At 48.4% G+C, this 22,307-nt stretch overlaps 1 pseudogene; it reads left to right on the plus strand.

Annotated features, from left to right (window-relative positions):
• The first annotated feature begins 521 nt into the window (after positions 1-521).
• Positions 522-21,925, plus strand: LOC149346450 (uncharacterized; annotated as a pseudogene).
• Positions 21,926-22,307: the final 382 nt, after the last annotated feature.

The following is a 22,307-nucleotide window of genomic DNA, read 5'->3' on the forward strand; positions in this document are numbered from 1 at the left end:
GCAATTCAAGCCCCGGACAAACACTGAAGGTAAACACACCAGTCCACCATGGCAGCCGCCGATTGCAAGGCCTACTTCCCGAATTTGAACTGCTCTCTGTTTTTCATTCTTCAAGGAAAGCAAGTGCTACCACCATAAATCCCCCAGCTACAGTCCCGCCGGTCCTGCTCCACCACCAGTGAGAGCCAACTCATTTCCACCGTTAACCGCACGAGGACGACGAAGAGTGGCTGAACCAGTATGACCGGGTGACTATCTACAATGGTTGGGGCGCTGAATGCAAGATGCCTCATGTTTATTTCGCTCTCGAAGACTCCGCGAGGACCTGGTTCATAAACAATGAATCTGGCCTTCGAACGTGAGATACGTCCAAAACCGAGTTTCTATAAGTCTTCAAGGACACCAAGTTACGCAACGAGAAGGCTGACCTGCTTTTGAAGGCCGGATATCAACTCCCTAACGAGAGTGTGACGGTGTATGTTGAGGAAATGAAGAGACTCTTCCGGCGTGCGGGCCCAAGAATGTCGGAGGAGAGTAAGGTGAGCTTCCTGATGAAAGGGGTCAAGGCGCAGCGGTTCGCCGGCCTGGTTCGAAGTCCTCCAGTGACTGTAGCTAACTTCGTAAAGGAGGCAAGCTCCATCGAAAAGCCTCCTGAGATGAGGGCCCGGCAGTACGACCGCACAACAGCATCGATTCTCACGGCCACTGTGGAGGGAGCAACGGTGAATTCAGCAGACTCTCTACGTGAGATTATTCGGTGAATCGTGAGAGAAGAACTGGCGAAGCTCTTTCCGGTCAAGGAACAGCCTCAGGTTAGCAGACTTGCTGACGTTCGTCGTGAGAAGGTGCAGCAAGCTCTAGGTACGTGTACACCACTACCTGTCCCTGGCCTTGTGCAGTCACAGCCCCCCCCCCCCATTCTCAGCTGCGCCGCGGTCACACGTCGTTTCATTCCATCCCGGCAGAACGCATGTTACGATGCATCTGCCTCCGCCGCTACACGAACTCAACCTCTCCAGCTGAATTCTCCACAGCGGCTAGGACGCCGCAGAACGGATCTCCGGAGAGCGCCACACAATCAGCCGCTGTGATACCATTAAGGTGGCGCTGGGAATGTTAGGAGCTGCTGTCCATACTAGGAGATGGGCCTTCGAGGATTCCCTCTAGGTTGTCCTCGTCTGATGTATGGAGAACGACCGCAGGATATCGCGGATTACACCTCTTAAGCGGACTCCGTGCAGCGCCGTTTCTCTCGATCCCCATCTCCGCGTCGCTACAGTTCCCGAGGATGAGGCCAGTATCTGAGTCCCTGTAGGGGAAAGTAGATGCAGCAGCCTCTAGATGTGCGGCTGCTGAAGGACAAAATGTGCAAGATTCTCTATCTCCACAAGACAGTTCTAAATCAACGCCGTATTCCGTAACCGTATCGATGATTCATGAGCTCACGCACCTCAACTAGCCGATGTCCTGACGCAGCCCTCCGTGGCCACGACTTCTTTCCTCGATGGCAAACTCCTTCGACGCACCGCAGCCGAGACCGAATTCCTCGCCATTCCCAAAGTAACACACTACCAACTGCCGACTTAGAGATTTCGGTTTAGGGCGCCGATGCAACCTCCCTGGTGGATACCGGTGCCGATTATTCTGTGCTCAGTGGTCAATTCGCCGCGGCACTAAAAAAAGGTTACAACTTCTTCGTAGTACTGAAGGGGGACATTTGATTACACCTACGGGAACGTGCACGTCGCGGGTAACCGTGCAAGGCCAAACATTCCTGGCAACGTTCGAAGTGTTAGCCAGGTGCTCCCGGGACGTTATACTCGGCATAGACTTTCTAACCGAAAACGGTGCCGCTATTGATTTGCAATCGCAGACCGTCAAGCTCTCGACCGAGAAGGCATTATCCGTCGATAGTGTTCTCCCAGCGGCACTGAACATTCTAGATGAACACGTGATCGTGCCTCTATGTTCCAGTATAATGGTTACCGTCCGCTCAAAGAACATATGACAAATTGAGGGTGTCGTGAAAAGTAACAGCTGTTGCAGGGTGGTTTCTTTCTTGAAGATAACAAGGTGAACGTTCTTCTCACCAATTTCAGCAATGAACACGAACACCTTAACAAGGGGACGATTGTGGCGTATATTGACGCTCTTGGTGAAAATAGGTGTGCGCACAGTTGAACAACTGCTTCAACAATTGAGCCCGACGGACTTTATGGTGTTAAGTACGACATTAACCTAATCCTGCAGCTCGAGCGGCGAGACAAAGTGCGGGAAATGATGAATCGCTACCGTGGTGTCTTCGCGTCCTCGCCACGCGTCGGGCGGACGCATCTTGCGAAACATCGCATTTTTACAGATGATAATATTCCGCCACTCGGGCAGTCACTTTATGGATTGTCTACCAAAGAACATGAAGCTATCTGCAGACAGGTGAAAGAAATGCTCGCAAACGACGTAATTCGCCCTTCTAGGAGCCCGTGGGCGGCACCTCTAATGCTTGTGAAGAAAAAGGACGGCACCTTACGATTCTGCATTGACTACCGTCGCTAAAATATTATCACTAAAAAGGATGTGTGTCCGCTGCCCAGAACTGAAGACGCCTTGAGTCGCTTATACACCAACAGATATTTCTCCATCGTGGACCTGAAATGTGGATATTGACACATTCAGGTAGACGAAAGAGACCGCGAAAAGACGACATTAAGACTACCTTTTGCTGGGCTAGTTGGTGTGACATTGTGTTAAGGAAAGAAACAACAGCGCTAAATTGTACACAAACCATACAGAAAGACGTACAGGACGGGCGCTGACTCCAACTAAGTTTATTAAAAGCCGCATGTAGCATATATATAGCCCGAAGCAGGTGAACGCAGGCGCATTTCCCACATGGCAAAACACCCACACACACACGGACGATAACTTCTCATAATCGCGTATTTTAAAACAATCTGTACTCACTTCCTCGTACGGAGATAGAAGTGGTGCTGACGCACATGCCACCCCTCTCTTTGATAAAAAAGGCTTCTGCCAGTTCGCGAGCTAATCTATCCTTACTTCTGGTTAGAATTTTAATCTCTTCAAGTCGTGGTGCACAGTGCTTTTTATTTTCATCAATGCAAGAGCGGCAATGGGCGGGAAGGTTTTCGAACGAATCTGATGCGATCCCGAAAGACCTTCTATGATCCCCGGCACGCTCGTTGACGCAGCGTCCAGTCTGACCGACCTACACCTTGCCACATGTAAGAGGGACCTCGCAGACCACTCCCGTGGCACACCTTACGTAGGGCTTTGAGTGCTTCTTCCCATACCCAGATGTTGCTTTGTCACCGCTGCTAATCTTGGGGCACATCTTGGCTAATTTGCAGGGGGCGGAGAAGTCCATGGGGACTCCGTAGTTGTTGCCAACTCGTTTTAAATTGTGGGACACCTTTTGCAAATACGGTATCACCACTGGTTTGGCTTCACCGAAAGGTTCATTCCGCCGTTGCCCCTTTGGCTTGCCCTTAAGTTTCGGCAGCAATGCCTCGGTTACGGCAGCCAAGACGTGGTCAGGGAACCCTGCTTTACGCAGTCTGTTCACCTCGCACTGGAAGCTCTCCCGCATCATGTGATAGCACGACTTGAGGAGTGCTGATTCCATAGAAAGGGTGGCGATAGCTCTCTTCACAGTTTTGGATTGAGCCGAATCATACGGTAAAAAATCTTTCTTGGCCCTGGGCAGGTAGCGCCAGCAAACACTTCCGTCCCCCATCTTAATATTAATGTCCAAAAACTGGAGGCGGTCCTGTTCAGGAAGCTCGAATGTGAAAGAAAGCCCGTGCCCATGTTGTGCGAACATTTCTAAAATTTTCATGGCAGTCTCCTCATAGCGGCCTGTGTCATGTCTCTTTAAAATCACTATCAAAGAGAGAGGTGACATGTGCGTCAGCACCACTTCTATCTCGCTACGAAGAAGTGAGCACAGATTGTTAAAAAATACGCGATTATGAGAACCTATCATCCGTGTGTGTGTTTGTTTTTTGCAATGTGGGAAATGCGCATGCGTTCACCTGCTTCGGGCTATATATATGCTACATGTGGCTTTCAATAAACTTAGTTGGAGTCAGCGCCCATCCTGTCCGTCTTTCTGCGTGGTTTGTGTACAATTTAGCGCTATTTTTTCTTTCCTTAACACAAAGACGGCATTCATCACTCCAGACGGGTTGTACGCGTTTCAGGTGATGCCATTTGGTCTTTGTTCGGAACCCGCAACTTTGCAAAGGCTCATGGACACCATTCTTGTGGATTTTACGTGGAAAAGTTATCTGATCTACCTGGACGAAGTCATCGTTTTTGCCCCGCCCGGCTTTCGAGGACCAGCTTCATCGCCTCGAGGAGGTGTTGCAGTCCATAACGTCATCAGGTCTTAGTCTAAAATCCAAAAAATGCCATTTTGCATATGAAGAGTTGAAGATTTTAGGCCATGTCGTGAAGCAATAAGGGGTCCTTCAAAATCTCGAAAAAACATCCGCCATTGCCCATTTTCCACCGTCGGATTACCAGAAGGTAGTTCGTCGCTTACTCAGGATATGCGCGTATTAGCGCCGCTTCGTGGAGAATTTCTCTAAAATTGCCCCACCCGTTACTGATCTGACAAAAGCGCATGTACCGTTAAAGTGGGAACCACCGCAGCAGAAGGCGTTTCAGGAGCTGCAACTCCGCCTGCAGTCACCCCCCATGCTGGCGCACTTTGATGAGCTTGCAGACACAAGGGCCCACGCCGACGCGAGCAACGTTGCTTTGGGTGCTGTCCTCGTTCAAGTTAAGCGGGACCAACAACGTGTCATCGCCGCGCACTCTCTAAGGCGGAAGCGAACTACTCAGCCTATGAAAAAGAATGCCTCGCTATCGTGTGGGCAGTTTCCAAGTACAGACCATATCTTTGAGGCCATTCCATCAAAGTAGTGACCGAACATCACACAATATGCTGGCTGACCACTCTCAAGGATAATTCCGGCCGTCTCACTCGATAGAGTCTTCAACTTCAAGAGTTCGATATTACCGTCATTTACAAATTCGGTCGCATATATGCAGACGCACACTGCTTATCTCATGCTCCTGTGCAGCCAGCTCCAGACGACGCCGCTGATGATCATGAAGTATTCCTGAATGCAATACATACCAACGATTTCGCCGAGCATCAACGTACCGACCGCGATCTTCGTGACGTCATTGGTTATCTTGAAGTTGCCAGCAGCAGAGTTCCTAAAGCGTTCAGGCGCGCTTTGTCGTCTCTCTGCATACGTAATGGTGTTCTCTTGAAAGAATTTTGCTGCCAACACGAGGACATACTTGCTGGTCATCCCAGTGGCCCTAAGCAATAAAATTCTTCACGCCTGCCAGGACGAACCAACTACCGACCACCTTGGTGTCACTAGAACACAAGCCAGAATTCAAGAAAACTACTACTGACCACGCCTGGGTCATGACGTTGCGCATTACGTCTGCACTTGCTAGCGCGGTAAAGCTCTGCCCGTGAAGGCAGCCGGATTCCTCAGGCGCACTGAGCCGTCTTCGCAAGCATTTCAACAAGTCGGCATGGGCTTGCTCGGACTCTTACCTACATCAAGCTCCGGAAAAGGTGGACTATCGTAGCCAAATATTATCTCAAGCGTTATGCAGAGACATCATCTCTTCCGATTAGCACCGCCATTGAAGTAGCCCAGTTCTTCGCATCAGATCGTCTTACGTCATGGTGCTCCACAAGTTTTGATTACAGACAGAAGGGCTGCCTTTTACTCTGAGCCCCTGCACCATAATTTAGTTTTCTGTCACAGCATTCACCGTAAGACGAATTCTTATCATCCCAAACTAACGAACGTACGCTAGACAAGACGCTTGCGCACATGCTTTTCATGTACTATCGGGGACAAAAGTGGTATACTCCACGCAACCGGAGCCGGAGCAATGGAAAACTGCGTTTCAACGCCATCTGCAGGCGGCATCTCGTACCCAGACAGCCACTGTGACCGTTATTATCAGCAGGTATGTAACTTGGCTCGTTTCAATGTTTCGTGCTTTTGCTCGCCAAAATGCCGAGTGACGCCGCAGCAGTAGCAATCTGGTGACCCTCTTTTCATTCTGTGTCTTCTTTTTCTCAACGCGCGTTCGAGATATGGCTTGAGAGCCGGCACTTGCACCTTCATGATGCGATCACATGCCCGCGCGCGCGTTGCTAACTTGTTGTGGAATCATCGCATTTTTGAAACATTGAAACGAGCCAGGCGACATGCCTGCTGATAATAAAGGTCACAGATTGGCTATCTGGGTCCGAGATCGCGCCTGTAGATGGCGTTGCAATACAGTTTTCCGTTGCTCCGGCTCCCGCCGCGTGGAGTATACCACTTTTGTCCCCGGGTAGTACGTGGACGTGGAACATAAGACCTGGGACGACGTTCTGGCCTACGTAACATTCGCGTATAATACAGCGGTACAGGAAACCACCAACTTGACACGGTTTAGCCTCGTTTATGGACGTTAGGTGAAGACAACACTCTACGCCATGCTGCCTAATGACGCTCACCACCCAAATGACGACGTTGCATCCTTCTTACAACGCGCCGAAGCTGCCCGTCAACTCGCACGGCTTCGCATTCAGGGCCAATAGTGCCAGGACGGGCAACGCTACAGCTTACGTTGATATTGTCTGGATTTGGTCGCCAATCCGACGACGCGGACTAATTGAAAAGCTCTTGCGCTGCTCTTTCTCTCCCTACCGAGTTGTGCGACGCCTTGGAGCCCTGAATTATGAAGTCTTTCCTCACGGGACTCAACAATCTCGACGCCACTCCCGCCCCGAGGTTGTCCACGTGGATCGCCTGAAGCCTTACTAAAAAATGGGCGCACTAACTCTTTTCGAGACGCCCTGCGTTCGTTTCAGCATCGGGTCGATGTCTTCGGAGGATGGGGGCTAATGACGCCAGCGCTCGTGCAGACGAAAGCGCCGATCAAGAAGGGGAAGAAGTGTGTGTTGTGGAAGTGCTCTGGAAGCGCACGTCTTGGACTACGCCGCTCATGACCCTCGGACGCTTAATACCAACGTGACAATATTTATCACACTCTATGAAATTACATAGCATTTATTCCCAATGTGATAAGAATTGCCATCCCCACGGCACCTAAGGCAGTGGCTCTCAGTTGGAATTGGTTTAATGCATGAGATAGAGTCACTATCCACCATTTCTAGCACAGTCGGTTGCAGTCCGCCGGTACGGCTTTAACAACTACAAGCAGATGGGTTCAGCTGGAGCAGAGAAAAAACAGTGTTCATGCTGAGCTCGCGCGCCCCTCTGGACTGGTGCTGCTGTCGAGCACCCATTTGCTTTTAAGCCCCAGTTGAGCCGGATGGCCTGTCATGATTGGTGCTGCCCAAGGTGACGCTTCGCGATTGTCGTCGGCTATCGGCACAGATGAGTACGGGTATGAATCTGGTGTCGTCACGCTAACGATGATGTTGTAGCAGAAGGGCCGATAATGCGGTTCCTTAGAGCAAGTACAACCTGAATGAAAGCAAGAACAGCGTTCACGTTCAGCTCGTGCGCCCGGCCGGACTGCCTTGGGCCTTTCGCGCCTTGCTGCCGCTAACGACGGCTCGCAGACGGCAAGGCCTTGCGCCTTTCTCCACTCTCGTTGAGTTAACTGTGACGATTTCTATGTTGCAACTCTGCTTTTCGAAACTTCGTTACATTCCGCTGACCGGAAATCAGTCTTGGAGCCACATGTCGGGCTAATAATTTTTGGTGGCTCAAGTGACCTTTAAAACCCGTTCTCCTGCCCTTAAATTTACTCTGCGGACAATCGCTTGCTTTTGCTCACTCCTTCGATCCCACTGGTTTACTTTCTCATCGATCACACTGCTATCCTGCACATCATCTCGTGCATCCGTGCTGCATTTCACACGCCCCCCTCCCATCCCCCCCCACTAATATGCATGCATAAATGGTACTGGTGAACACTCTCTAGGTTCAGTTACACGCCTCCATAGATACCCGTAAAGCAGAGGAATGGACAGCTGTTGCCTTACCTCAGTTGGTGGAGCACCGGACGGGGAATTCTCTGGTCGTGTGTTGGGATCCTACCTGCGGTGTGGTTGTGTTTTTTATCTTTTACATTCAATTCTTTAAGCGACAGATCCATCAGTATTATCCTGGCTCTGATAAACACCACAAATGAAAATAAAAGAAACATTGCTCTTAACTTCGTAACAGAGCCCCGAAGTAGACTTGTGTATTAAATTCGTTTCCAAAGAAGTGAGAGAAAAAAAGAAACCTCGAAAGCGAAAAACCCTCTCATCGACAGAACAGGCTACCTTAAACCAGGTAGCTTCTGCAACCGGCATAGTCATTAAGCGAGCAGACAAAGGTGGTTGCAATATCATCCTGTCAGACGAAAAGTACAAAAAAGAGGCCGGTAGGCAACACAGCAACCTTTGCCATTATAAGAAATTGGACCCCTGTCGCACATACGGTTCTGCAGTGTACTTTTGACAAACTGACGCCCTTAATACCAAGGAAAATAGAACCGCAATCAGAATAAAACTTCCCAAATCCGTGAAACAAACAAGCAGAACGCTTCTACTTCCTAAAATGCATAAGGTTGGCGCGCATGACTTCTTTAGAGCAGTTTTCCCATGCAGGCCTCTCGCCTCCAACAGCAATACGCCTAGAGGAATGTGTCAATTTTTCTTAGCCACCTTGCAGACATTCCAACTCTACTTCAATCCTTTGTACAGGACGCACCGCACTTTCTACGAATAACCGACTCCCGTAAGGATGCAGCCATTATCCCAGCAGATAGCATAATGGTTGCACTCGACGTTACCGCTTTGTAATTAAATATTCCTTTAAATGAAGGGATCGACTCGCTCTCGAATGATCCAAGTGAAAATCCACACCAGCATGAAGCTTAACATTATCTCTCGCTACTTAAATCGGTACTCACGCCAAACTATTTTGAGAGTGATTCTTCTTATTACCTTCAAGTATTTGTATGGGCACTCCTTTCCCACCGACATGTGCAAACTCTTTTATGGACCAAGCTGAACTAAACTTCTCAATTCAGTTTCAGAAAAACGGCTCATATACACGTCTGATATGGCAACACGGGTGTGACACTAAGCACATTCGTTCCGTTCAAATCTAGCATTAAATTTGCCATACATACTATACAACGCAAGCGAACGTTTTCGACCCTACCGGCCGTGTAGGAAATAGCCAGCTTATATATATATTTTAACGTACTTTTTGACGAAGGGGGCTTTAATACCAAGTGCGAAGACAGACAAGGCCACGAAAGCTGGTGCAGCAAAGGCGACAGATTCCACACGGCGCGAGCCCTACTTCGTCGTCGTCAGCTATGGGCCACCTGGCAATGCTAGGTGGCATTATTCCCCCCTTATGAAAAAGAAGAGCGCTGTCGACGTAACAAAAAGTAAACAAAAAACGAGCAAAGTTCCGCAACTGAAGCGTTCCAAGACATCAACACATCTGCGTCACCGAGTATAGTACGGCTTAAGCCGTACAACGTGCACAATGTTAGAGCTGGGCTGTCGGCGTCGGGGTTGCGCAACACCGTCCCGAACCACTTCATAACTGACGTCACTCGCACGCCGTACCACTCTGTAAGGGCTAAAATAGCGGCAGAGCAGTTTTTCGCACAGGCCTTGTCGACGGACAGGAGTCCATACCCATACTTGGTCACCGGGTTTGTAGTCAACTTGTCGGTGGAGAAGGTTGTAACGGCGCGCATCCGTGCTCTGCTGTTGCCCGATGTGCACGCGGGCCAGCTGACGGGCTTCTTCAGTACGTTGGGCAAACTATTGAGCGTCTGGGTCTAATTCGTCATCCTCTGGGCACGGGAGCATGGCATCAAGCATGCTCTGGACTTCACGTCCGTACACAAGACGGAACGGTGTAAAGCGCGTAGTTTCCTGCAGGGCGGTTTTGTAGGCGAAGGTGACATACGGTAGGACCTCATCCCAAGTTTTGTGTTGGACATCTACGTACATGGACAACATGTCCGCAAGGGTCCTGTTCAATCGTTCGGTAAAGCCATTGCTCTGCGGATAGTAGGCCGTGGTCTTGGGGTGCGTTGTGCAGCTCAGCAGAAAGATGTGGTCGATTAGCTGCGCTGTAAACGCCGTCCCTCTGTCTGTAATCACGTGCGAAGGGGCGCCATGTCGCAAGATGATGTTGTGCATGAAAAACTCTGCGACTTCGGAAGCTGTGCCACGAGGGATTATATTTTTTTATTTACAATACCCCTAAGGGCCCTCGTACGAGGGTATTACATAGGGGGGGGGGGGCGGTATAAGCATAAATATATAGCACAGGCACTTGAAACAAAATACACGTAATAATGAATTAAAACTAGTAATGTACACAAATAACACAACAAACAACGCAGAATAAAATACTCAGTAAATGCACATAATACAACAAAAATAACAAATCTGTTAGTCCATGGTTTGCTTTAACGAATGCTGAAACGATTGTAGGTTAACCTCAGTAGCTATGTGTGATGGCAGGGTTATTCCAATCTATTATAGTGCAAGGAATGAATGATTTCGCGTAGAGCAATGAACGGCATGTGATGCGTTTTATTTTGTTATCGTGGTCGCGGCGAGGAAAGACTGCAGGGTGTGGCAAAAAGAAGTCGTCGTAGAGGGTGGGATGGTGATACAGTTTGTGAAGTAAGGTTAGGCGAGCGAAATGGCGTCGACATGATAGCGGTTCCAACTCGGCACGTTGTTTTAATGCTGTGACACTGGTGAACCGTGAATAATCTGAAAAGATGAAGCGAACAGCATGGTTTTGCAGGGATTCAAGGTTGCTTATGATGTAAGCTTGTTGAGGGTCCCATATGGCAGAAGCATATTCAACTTGCGGGTGGATTAGCGTGATGTAAGCAAGTTTTTTTTAATGTGAAGGTGCGTGTTTGAGATTACGCCTAAGAAGGCCGAGTGCGCGATTTGCTGATGCTAAGATTGTGTAAATATGGTAATGCCAAGTTAGGTCAGACTGAAAGTAAACTCCTAGGTACTTGTAAGTTGTTGTAAGTTCTACTCTATCGTTATTGAGGAAGTAGGCTGTAGGAATTCGAGTGGAACGGTTAGTAAACGACATTAACTTTGTTTTAGATGTATTTAGAGACATTAGCCAGGAAGAACACCAAGCAGTTAAAGCGTCAAGATCAGTTTGAAGTGAATGGCTGTCGGTTTCATTAGTAATATTAGGATATATTACACAATCATCCGCGAATAACCTAATTTGAGACGATACACATTTGGGTAGATCGTTAATAAAAATTAAAAAAAGCAGAGGGCCAAGTACACTTCCGACTAGGTCTCCGCGTATCGAGTAAAACAGTCGGTAGCAACTATGATCCACTTATTGCCGCCCTGCGACAAAAGGAAAGGGCCGAGGAGGTCCATGCCGATCTGGTCGAACGGAGCGCGAGGGGCAGTAATGGGCTTGAGAAAACCCGCCGGCTTCAGTGGTGGCGTTTTCCAGTGGTGGCATTCTTGGCAGCTTTTAACGTAGCGTTTGACATCAGCAGAAAGTCCAGGCCAGTAGTACATGTTCCGCACTCTGGCGAGCGTACGTGAAAAGCCCAAGTGGCCAGACGTGGGCTCATCGTGGCAGGCGAAAAGGACGTCAGCTCGGAGATCGGCTGGAATGACGAGAAGGTAAGGTCTATCATTCCCTCTCAACTTCTTCTTGTACAAGAGACCTTGCCGCAAACAGAAGAAGCCAAGACGTCGAGAGAAGTAGCAAGATATAGCCGTATCGCTACCTTCAAGGGCGTCAATGAGAGGGCGAATTCTGAGTCCGTCCTCTGCCGAGTCAGTAGGTCGGAGGCGGTGAGAGTACCAAGGAAGCCGCTGTCCTCATCGGGCGCTGCGTCACCAGGATCAACTGGTGCACGCGACAGTGTGTCGGCGTCTTCGTGTCTGCGGCCGGACTTGTAGACAATAGTAATGGCAAATTTCTGGAGCCGTAAGCTCCAGTGGGCCAGACGTACAGATGGGTCTCGCGCAATTGCCATCCAGCATAGGCAGTGGTGATCGGTTACGACTTTGAATGGGCGGCCGTATAGATAAGGGCGAAACTTCATGGTGGCCCACACGACCGCAAGACATTCTTTTTCAGATGTGGAGTAATTGCTCTCGGCGCGGGAGAGAGTACGGCTAGCATAAGCGATAACCCTCTCAAGGCCCTCTTGGTGTTGAACAAGGACAGCGACAAGACCGATGTTACTGGCGTCGGTGTGGACCTCGGTATCGGCATCTTCGTCGAAGTGCGCAAGAACGGGAGGTGTTCGAAGGCGCTGGCGGAGCGTAGAGAAAGCGGTCTGCTGCTCAGTGGTCCAGACAAAGGAGGTGGTATTCCTGGTGAGACGCGTCAACGGCTCGGCAATCGTGGAAAAGTCCGCAATAAAGCGCCGATAGTACGCACAGAGACCCAGGAAGCCCTGGACAGCTTTCTTGTCGGTTGGAACGGGAAAGCGCGCGACGGCGGCAGTCTTTTCGGGGTCCGGCCGCACTCCCTCAGCGCTCACAACGTGACCCAGAAATTTGAGCTCTTCGTAACCGAAATGGCACTTCTGGGGCTTCAGGGTAAGGTCAGCCGAGCGGAGAGCGTCGAGGACAGCCCGCAGGCGCTGGAGATGTTGATCAAACGTTTCCGAAAAAACGACGCCGTCCTCCAAGCAGACAAGACAGTTTTGCCACTTGAGGCCTGTGAGGACAGTGTCCATCATCCTTTGAAACGTAGCCGGGGCGGAGCACAAACAGAAAGGAAGCACTTTGAATTCATAGAGGCCATCTGGAGTCACAAAAGCGGTTTTTTCGCGGTCCCGTTCGCCTACTTCAATTTTCCAATAGTCGCTCTTCAAGTCAATAAATGAGAAGTACTTAGCGCGCCGTAATCTATCCAGCGAATCGCCAATGCGCGGCAACGGGTAGACGTTTTTTTTGGTCACACTGTTCAGTTTGCCATAGTCGACGCAAAACCGGAGAGTGCCGTCCTTCTTCCTAACGAGGACGACAGGCGAAGACCACGGGCTTTGGGAACGTTGAACAACGCCAACATCAAGCATTTCCTGAACCTGAGTTTGAATAACTGCCCGTTCTTTAGCAGAAACACGGTAAGGCTTCTGTCGTATAGGGCGAGCGTCGTCATAGGTGATGATGCGGTGCTGCGTGATGGGTGTTTGACGAACCTTCGAGGAGGAAGCGAAGCACCGCTCGTATTCTTTCAGCAGCTGCTCCAAAGCCAGTCGTTGTTCTCGAGGCAGGTGGCAGTTTATGTCGACGTTTTCAAGGGAGGGTTCGTCACTGCCGGCTGCCGCGGATGCAAAACAAACAGGAGTATCGATAACAGACTCAGCAGAAGTAATGGCAGTTCCTGCAAAAAAATGCCGGTATTCATTAGAAAAATGTGTGACCAGGACCGCAGATCGGCCACCACGAAGCGTCAGTAGACTGCGAGCGCCACAGATGCCTTGAGTAAACAGGAGTGAACAGTTAGCCTCGGCGACTGCTTCTGCGTCACGCAAGCCGTGTCAGGTGGCTTCAACCAAAACACTGTTCCGCGGCGGCAACGTGACACTGTCAGCAGAAACACGAAGGGTGGCACTGCGGAGGCAAGAGTCGGCGAGGTGGGTGGCTTGACTGGTGAAAAAGGTGATTCGTTGGCCGAGCTCGATAACAGCATCATACTCCCACAGAGAGTCAATGCCAATAATGAGGTCGCGGGAGCAATTGCACAGAACTACGCAACTGATGACGAACGTAGATCCGTGAATCTGAACGCGAGCCGTGCAAATACCCTTTGGGGTAACGAGTAACGAAAAGGCGTAAGCACTTTTTTCAAAAGAGTCGCCAATTTATCACTCATAATTGAGTAGTCAGCCCCGGTGTCCACTAATGCACTGACTCTGTGACCATCGAGAAGAACAGGTATGTCCAAAGAAACGGGGCTGTCTAGGTCGGATGACGGTGCCATCTGTTCACGGTCGCAGCGTAGCGGCGGCGACCGGAGGTCTTCAGCGCAGCGACTCCCAGCGACCTCGCCCCCGAAGGTCGCTGGTCTCAGTTTTCCCGGCGAGGGCTGGGTGAGCGACCCTGTGCTGTCTCGCGAGGAGCTGTGCAGGTTCAGGGAAGAGCGGCTCGGAGACGATGAGCGCGGCTGATGCGGCGCGCGGGCTGAAATTCGCTGTTCCGTTAGGAAGTCTTCAATGGCACGGGGCCGATGGCCAAACCGTGGTCTGGGCGAATCGGCTCGAAAGCCCTGAAGACCGAGGCGCCGATAAGAGCAATGACGGTAGAGATGACCTGGTTCTCCGCAGTAAAAGCAGAGTGGCCGGTTCTCAGGCGTGCGCCAGGCATCGGCCTTCCGCAAGGGCGCTCGGCGATCGTCGAAATACTGCACTGGTGACACTGATGACCGCGGCTCAGGAGGCGTTACCGGAAACGGTGGTGGCGAAACCGCAGCCGGGCGCCTCGCAATATCAGCATATGTGGGGTGGTGTCAGTCTCCCGGCAGAGGTGGCGCTTCGACCGTAGGACCCCTGAACGCTTGTTGCACCTCCTCGCGAACAACAGCAGAAATCGAACCTAGCGCAGGCTGCGAAGGGCTGAAAATTTTCAGGACCTCTTCCCTCACGATGGTGCGAATCATTTCGCGCAGATCGTCGGGGTGGCTCCCGTAGGTAGCAAGCGATGCGGTGACAGCAGCAGCATGCACGGGCCGGTGGTAGGTCGCAGAACGTTGTTGAAGCACCTTTTCGATCGTTCTGGCCTCTGTAAGGAATGCAGCAAGCGTCGATGGTGGGCTCCGCACGAGGCCTGCGAAAAGCTGCTCTTTGACGCCACGCATCAAATGCCGGAGTTTCTTTTCTTCGGGCATGGCCGGGTCAGGTCTTCTGAAGAGACGCGCATGCCCTCGACGTACATCTGAACACTTTCGTTCGGCAGCTGGATGCGAGATTGTAGCGCACGCTCAGCTCGTTCGCGCCAATCCACGCTTGTGTAGGCCTCCAGCACCCGACGACGGAACTCATGCCACGAGATTAAAACGTCCTCTCGGTTTTCAAACCAGGTGAGAGCACCATCCTCGAGGATGAAGCAAACGTTCCGAAGCTTGGCTGCGTCGTCCCATTGGTTAAACGCAGCTACGCGTTCAAAGTGAAGAAGCCAGTCCTTGACATCCTCAGAAAGTTCCACACGGAACGTCTTAGGAATCCGCGGAGTCTGCAAGGTGTAGTGGTATGGCGCGGCAGCGGCGGTTTGCAGAGGAGGAGGAGCGGCTGTCGCCATGGCTCCGCTCTCTAATGGTCTAACCTCTGAAGGCAGTCCCTGGATCCTCCGACTGAAGCGATGTACCGGGGTATCAAGTGGTACAGCGCTGGTGCGACGGCCGCCAGGAGGGTTCTCTTGCATGGGATCACGGGTACCCGGCACACTCCAGCAGACTGTAACGTACTTGTTGACGAAGGGGGCTTTGATACCAAGTGCGAAGACAGACAAGGCCACGCAAGCTGGGGCAGCAAAGGCGACAGATTCCACACGGCGCGAGCCCTACTTCGTCGTCGTCAGCCATGCGCCACCTGGCAATGCTAGGTGGCAATATACAGGCCAAGAATGCGGAAGGTGGGTGTTTGCGGTTTGTGAGTGTCGTGGTGATAAACCCACCGGCCGGATTATAAGGAATGATGAACATGTGGGGAAGCATTCAAAAACAATGCCTGCCACATGGGTAGCCGTAGCTGTGGCTGTTTCCTGCATGGTCTATTCTATGTCGCTTTCAGAGCCGTATGTGGTCGAAACAATTCAATCATCCACGTAAAGTGTATGGCCGAAGGGCGGAATGCGCTGAGATTCTTTGCAAGGGGACTGAGGGTGATATGGAAGAGGAAGGTTGATTGCAGCGCCCCTTTCGGGGTGCAAATGTTACCAAATGTGAAGAAGGTACTCTGTGTATCATCTATATACAGGCAGGCGGTGCATCCGTTTTAGAAAGCTCAGATATAGTTACAGCTCTTAGGCCTTATCTGCAGCTCCTGGGTACCCTCCAGGATGGCGCCGTGCGTGGCTTTATCAAACGCTTTGGTGAGGCTTGCTGTCAGGACTGCTGTGGCGTGGTGAAGCATGTCATTGAGGATAGCGTGTGAAAGCTGCAGCGGGGCGTCCTGTTCCAGGAGATGGGCTGGAAGCCTAAGCATGCTATGGGGATATAATCTATAGGATTCCATCTGTTGCGTGAGAGTGGTGAGGATGGCATGCTCAAACAGGTTGCACAGGCACGAAGCAAGCGAAATGGAACTGACATTTGGTGCATAATGAGAATATTGGGCTTAGGGATGGAAATTTTTTTTTTCCCGTGCTACCATTCAGCAGGTAGCTCCCCCGTTTCCCATTACACATTGAAGTACTCAGTGAGCAGAGAAATAGAACGCTCATATGGATTTCTGAGTATGACATCTGTGATTTGTTCCTTTCCAGGGGTTGAGTTCTGGAGGTTAATGAGGTCTGCTTTGAGCTACGGCGGCGGCTGTCAAATCTTCTGCTTTGGGGGTACTTATGTTTCGATGAGGTTGGATGACGTTAGACGTCACACCAGCGGTAACTCAGGATGTGCTACGTTTGCCGCTTACGAACGTGGGTGACGCTGATGAATACTCTCCAGGTTAGGTTACTTGTAAACATAAATACCCTCGAAAGCCGAATATTTCACAGCCGTCGCCGTAGCTCAGAGGTAGACCACCGGACGCGTAATCCGGAAGTCGTGGGTTCAGATCCCACCGGCGGCATCTGGTTGTTTTGATAACATATTCAGTAACATTCTAAATTGATCAACACCACAAAATGAATTAAAATCCCCTGTGTTCCTTGGTTTCTGTGGCTGTTGGCTTCTCTTAAAAAATGTATCAGGACCCCCTCTTTCCCCTTATATATATATATATATATATATATATATATATATATATATATATATTTGTACACGAGGGAAGGGGAATAAGGGGTTCGTTATACTTATGAGAGAAGTCAACAGCCAGTGAAACTGAGGAAGAGAGAGATTTTTTAATATATTTATTCACCAGCAAAAAAGATTAGTGATATTTTATTGCTTAAAGATAGTTGATCGGAAAAGGAGACGAAAACTAGTCACATGCCACAGGTAGGAACCGAACCCACGACCTCCGAAAGACGCGCCCGGTTGTCTACCAACGGAGCTACGGTGTCGGCTGTCAGATCTTCTATTTTCGGGGGTATTTACCTTTACAGATGGTGACCTAAGCTGGAGTGTGTTCATCAACACCACCCATATATATATATATATATATATATATATATATATATATATATATATATATATATATATATATATATATAAGAGTAGGGTGAAGATCGGATGGATCCGGTAGAACACACACGTAACTCGGTTGACACACGGTAGAAAAACAACAACTTTATTCTAACGTTTCGACCAGGGTCTGGCCTTCGTAAGAATGATGGGGTACCCCATCACTCTTATATATATATATATATATATATATATATATATATATATATATATATATATATATATATATGAAGCGGAATGAGGGCCTCGTTGTAATATAGATTTTAGAGAAGCCAACAGCCACAGAAACCAAAAGAACACAGGGGATTTTATATTATACTTATTTATTTTGTGGTGTTGACCACTAGAGAATATTGCTAAAAAATGTTATCGCTTAAAGATAATTGATTAGAAAAGCAGAAGAAATAACAACCACATGCCGCCAGCGGGAACCGAACCCACGACCTCCGAATTACGCGTCCGCTGCTCTGCCTCTGAGCGACGGCGAAGGCTGTCAGATGTTCTGCTTCCGGGGGTATTTATGTTTATAAGTAACCTAATCTTGAGAGTGTTCATCAGCACCACCCACGCTCGAAAGCGGCTGACGTAGAACGTCCTGAGTTACCGCTGGTGTGACGTGAAACGTCATCCAACGGCGAGGGTGGAAGCTGTGTGAGAGCCCTCTTGTGCATCTTATGGCCCTGTGATGCTTCCCACAAGGTTCGGTTACTTATAAACATAACTACCCCCGGAAGCAGAAGATTCGGCAGCCGTCGCCGTAGCTCAGAGGCAGAGCTAAGGCAGAGAAAAGAAGGAGAAAAGCGGGGAAAAGAAAAAAAAATTAAAAGAGCGGGAGGGGACTCAGTTCTCCGTCCATTCTCCCTTCCCGCTCTTTTTTTTTTCTCCTTATTTTCTTTTCTCCCCGCGACCGCATACGTGGGTGGCGGGCGACGACATTTACCCTCCCCGCTACCTGTCCCGTTTGTGTATTTTTTGTAATTTTTTTCTTTTTTTTCTCTTCCCTGAGCCGTTCTTCCTTCTGCATCGTCGGCTTGTTTTGGCTGAGGTGTCAAACACCTGTACAGATGAAGACCCTTTAAGAAGAGAAGCAAGAACCATGTAACTTCAGTCTTGAAAAAGGACAGGCTCTGTCCGAAACGTCGACTCCCAATAAACGTTTACTTAAAAGAAGCGTTTCTCAATTTCGCATCATATATATATATATATATATATATATATATATATATATATATATATATATATATATATATATATATATATATATATATATATGAGAGAAGCCAACAGCCACAGAAACCAAGGAGCACAGGGGATTTTTTTTTTAAATTAATTGATTGTTTTGTGGTGTTGATCAAGCAAGAATATTACTTAATATGTTGTCGCTTAAAGCTAATTGATTAGAAAAGCAGAACAAAAAACAACCACATGCCGCCGGCGGGATCCGAACCCACGACCTCCGAATTACGCGTCCGGTGCTCTACCTCTGAGCTACGGCGACGGCTGTCAAATCTTCTGCTTTCGGGGGTATTTATGTTTACAAATAACCTAACCTTGAGAGTGTTCATCAGCGCCACCCACGTTCGTAAGCGGCGGACGTGGAACGTCCTGAGTTACCGCTGGTGTGACGTAGAACGCCATCGAACGGCGAGGGTGGAAGCTGTGTGAGAACCCTCTTATGCTTCCTATGGCGTCAAGGCTGCCAGAACCGAGGCCCTCGCTAAGCAATTAAGCAAACAAGGGAAGGGGAATGAGGGGCTCGTTATAAATATGAGAGAAGCCAACAGCCACAGAAACCAAGGAGCACAGGGGATTTTTTTTTTTTAATTAATTGATTGTTTTGTGGTGTTGATCAAGCAAGAATATTACTGAATATGTTGTCGCTTAAAGCTAATTGATTAGAAAAGCAGAAGAAAAAACAACCACATGCCGCCGGCGGGATCCGAACCCACGACCTCTATATATATATACCAGGTGTCCCCATATACCCCATGTTTTTTAAAGCTTGGTTACATTTAGCTGGGACACCTGGTATATATATATATATATATATATATATATATATATATATATATATATATATATATATATGGGCGTGTTCAGATAAGAACGGTAATCGAGGTCCCATGACCATTTTTTGTTTTCAATGAAATTTTTATATATGATGGGCAAATGTGTCCACACAAAGGAATGAACCTTAGTTTTGCAAGAAGTTTCGTAGTTTTCTCGGAAAAAAATCGCATGTCACAAGAGGTGGAGAATGTCGTTTTTGGCACTTCGCAAAGTTGCAAGTTTGAAGCCTCATTGCGTGCACAAAAAAATTTTCCCGCGCATAAGCATTTTTTCGGAACTTCTTTACAACTTGTAAAATAAGATAAAATAAAAAATGTTTTCTTGCTCTTTCAACCTTCTGAGTAAAAAAATTGCAAACTTCGCTTCTGGAGCTATGCGGTGCAAAAGAGGCACTTTTCAGGGCAGCCTTAGGGCAAGATGCCTCAAGATCTTCCCACTGAATATTTTTCCCAGTATTTTTCAGCTGTTTTTACTCACCTCAGGCAAGTTCTGTCGCTCTAGACTTGACAGATAGTTTTCAGTACGGTCTCAAAATTGGCCGATGTTCAAAAACGCCAAAAAAGTGACAACTTTGACTTGGGTTTAAAAAAAAACAACATCATCGAATTTTGTTAAAATTTGCCTGAATGATCCTCAATACATTATAATTTTAAGGCACTAGAAAAGTGTTGCATTATATTGTTTTAAAATACAAAAATAAACACAAAACTGAGTTCATGTTTTTGTTATATAGAATTGCTTATTACTGCCTCTTAGAAATAGTAGCTGTCAGAAATTTGATTTAGCACTCATTGAACGTGGTTACATTTTATTTACCCCAATATCCGAACCATTCTCAATGCTTATAGAGCTTCTATTCGCTTGTTAGCGGCGCTCTTAATGCGTGAAAATGGTAATAAATTCGCTATTTTGCCTGATGTCATAAGAATTGGCTGGTGGCGGTCAAACCTTCATTGTATTCCTTAATTTATTCGTCGTATGGTCTATTGGTACATATAATCGATTCATTAAAGATATTAGATCATTTATCGCTTCTTAGAAAAATTTTTGTATGTAAGAGTTAATATTAATGCGTTTCTGAAGTCGGCGCTTTCGAACCTGCGTCTATTTACCTCTGTGTTCAATGGTTCTACAAGGCACTGTCAGGAAACAAAACGTCGTCTCCTGAGGGGAACGATTTATCTGCAAGGTTTTTGATCATGGGGAGTTTTAATCGGGAGGCAATTTAAAAATGGGATGCCGCTTCATGTGCACATTGCAATTCAAAAAATCGTAATAAGAAATAAACGGCGGCTGTTGATTTCGGTTTTGCGCAGAGTATATTGTCCAGCACGAAGCACTAACCAGATCACAGTCTCTTCCATTCAGAAGCAGCGGTGGAGGCCACTTAGGATGCACTGCCTTCATGTGACTGAACCTACTTCCACAGGTGGAGCCTCTGAACTCCAGGCACTTTCTTTGCCAGTTTCCATTGTTCCCTCTTCACTTCGCGAAAGTCTGCAAGCTCCCTCTGTGGCAGCTCCAGAATGGCGATGTTCTTTAGTGTTTCTTGAATTGCGTCTACGAAGCCTCCGGCTGTGTGTATGACCTCACTTGCAGGCTTCCGCAAGTTGTGTTGGGATGCTCGATGGTGTGATGCTGCGTCATGTTTCCTCAGGAATTGTGCCACTATCCACATGATGGCATTTTCACTTTGGAAAATATTTAAATGAGCAGCGAAGATGAGGTGTTGATTGCTACATGGGAATACGGTGAGCTAGTTAAAAAAACTCTGAGTGCTTCATCGTTTATAAGAGAATTTCTAAGAGTGACCATGAAATGCATTCCCTACAACTATATTATATCTGTGCAAGCAAGAACAATACATGAAAAAACACACGGCTGCAAGAGAGGTGCAATTGTTTTACATTTTGATTTCGCCAAAAAGTGAACAGTTGTGCTTTCAGACTCAGTACAAGCGTACCATTGGAAGAAAAAGCAGCTAACCGTGTTTACCTGCGTTGTCATGTCAAGAAAATCGACTCGTAACTATGCCATTAATTTGGACGATATGTTATGATTCCGCTCATGCATGCTTGGCTCTGTCGATAATCAAAGCACATCGCGAAGAAAACGCGCCAATCTACACCAAGATAATATATTTGAGCGACTGGGCTCCCGCTCAGTTCAGGAATAAATACCAGTTTCATGAGCTGCAGCGCAGTGAATGTCAACGGACGATATTGATGTTTTTGGCCTCTGGACACTGCAAAAATGCTTGCGGCGGCGTTGGTGGGCTAGTGAAAAATCGAGCATCCCAATACAACTTGCGGAATCCTGCAAGTGAGGTCATACACACAGCTGGAGGCTTCGTAGACGCAATTCAAGAAACACCAAAGAACATCACCATTCTGGAGCTGCCACAGAGGGAGCTCGCAGACTTTCGCGAAGTGAAGAAGGATCAATAGAATCTGGCAAAGAAAGTGCCTGGAGTTCAGACGCTCCACCTGTGGAAGTAGGTTCAGTCACATGAAGGCAGAGCATCCTACGTGGCCTCCACCGCTGCTTCTGAATGGAAGAGACTGTGATCTGGTTAGTGCTTCGTGCTGGACAATATACTGTGCGCAAAACCGAAATCAACAGCCGCCGTTTATTTCTTAATACGAATTTCTGAATTGCAATGTGCACATGAAGGGGCATCGCATTTCTAAATTGCCTCCCGATTAAAACTCCCCATGATCAAAAACCTTGCAGATAAATCGTTCCCCTCAGGAGACGACGTTTTGTTTCCTGACAGTGCCTTGTAGAACCATTGAACACAGAGGTAAATAGACGCAGGTTCGAAAACGC

The sequence above is a fragment of the Amblyomma mixtum genome, chromosome 4, assembly GCF_055824585.1.
Source record: "Amblyomma mixtum isolate Tamu chromosome 4, ASM5582458v1, whole genome shotgun sequence".
NCBI lineage: Eukaryota > Metazoa > Arthropoda > Arachnida > Ixodida > Ixodidae > Amblyomma > Amblyomma mixtum.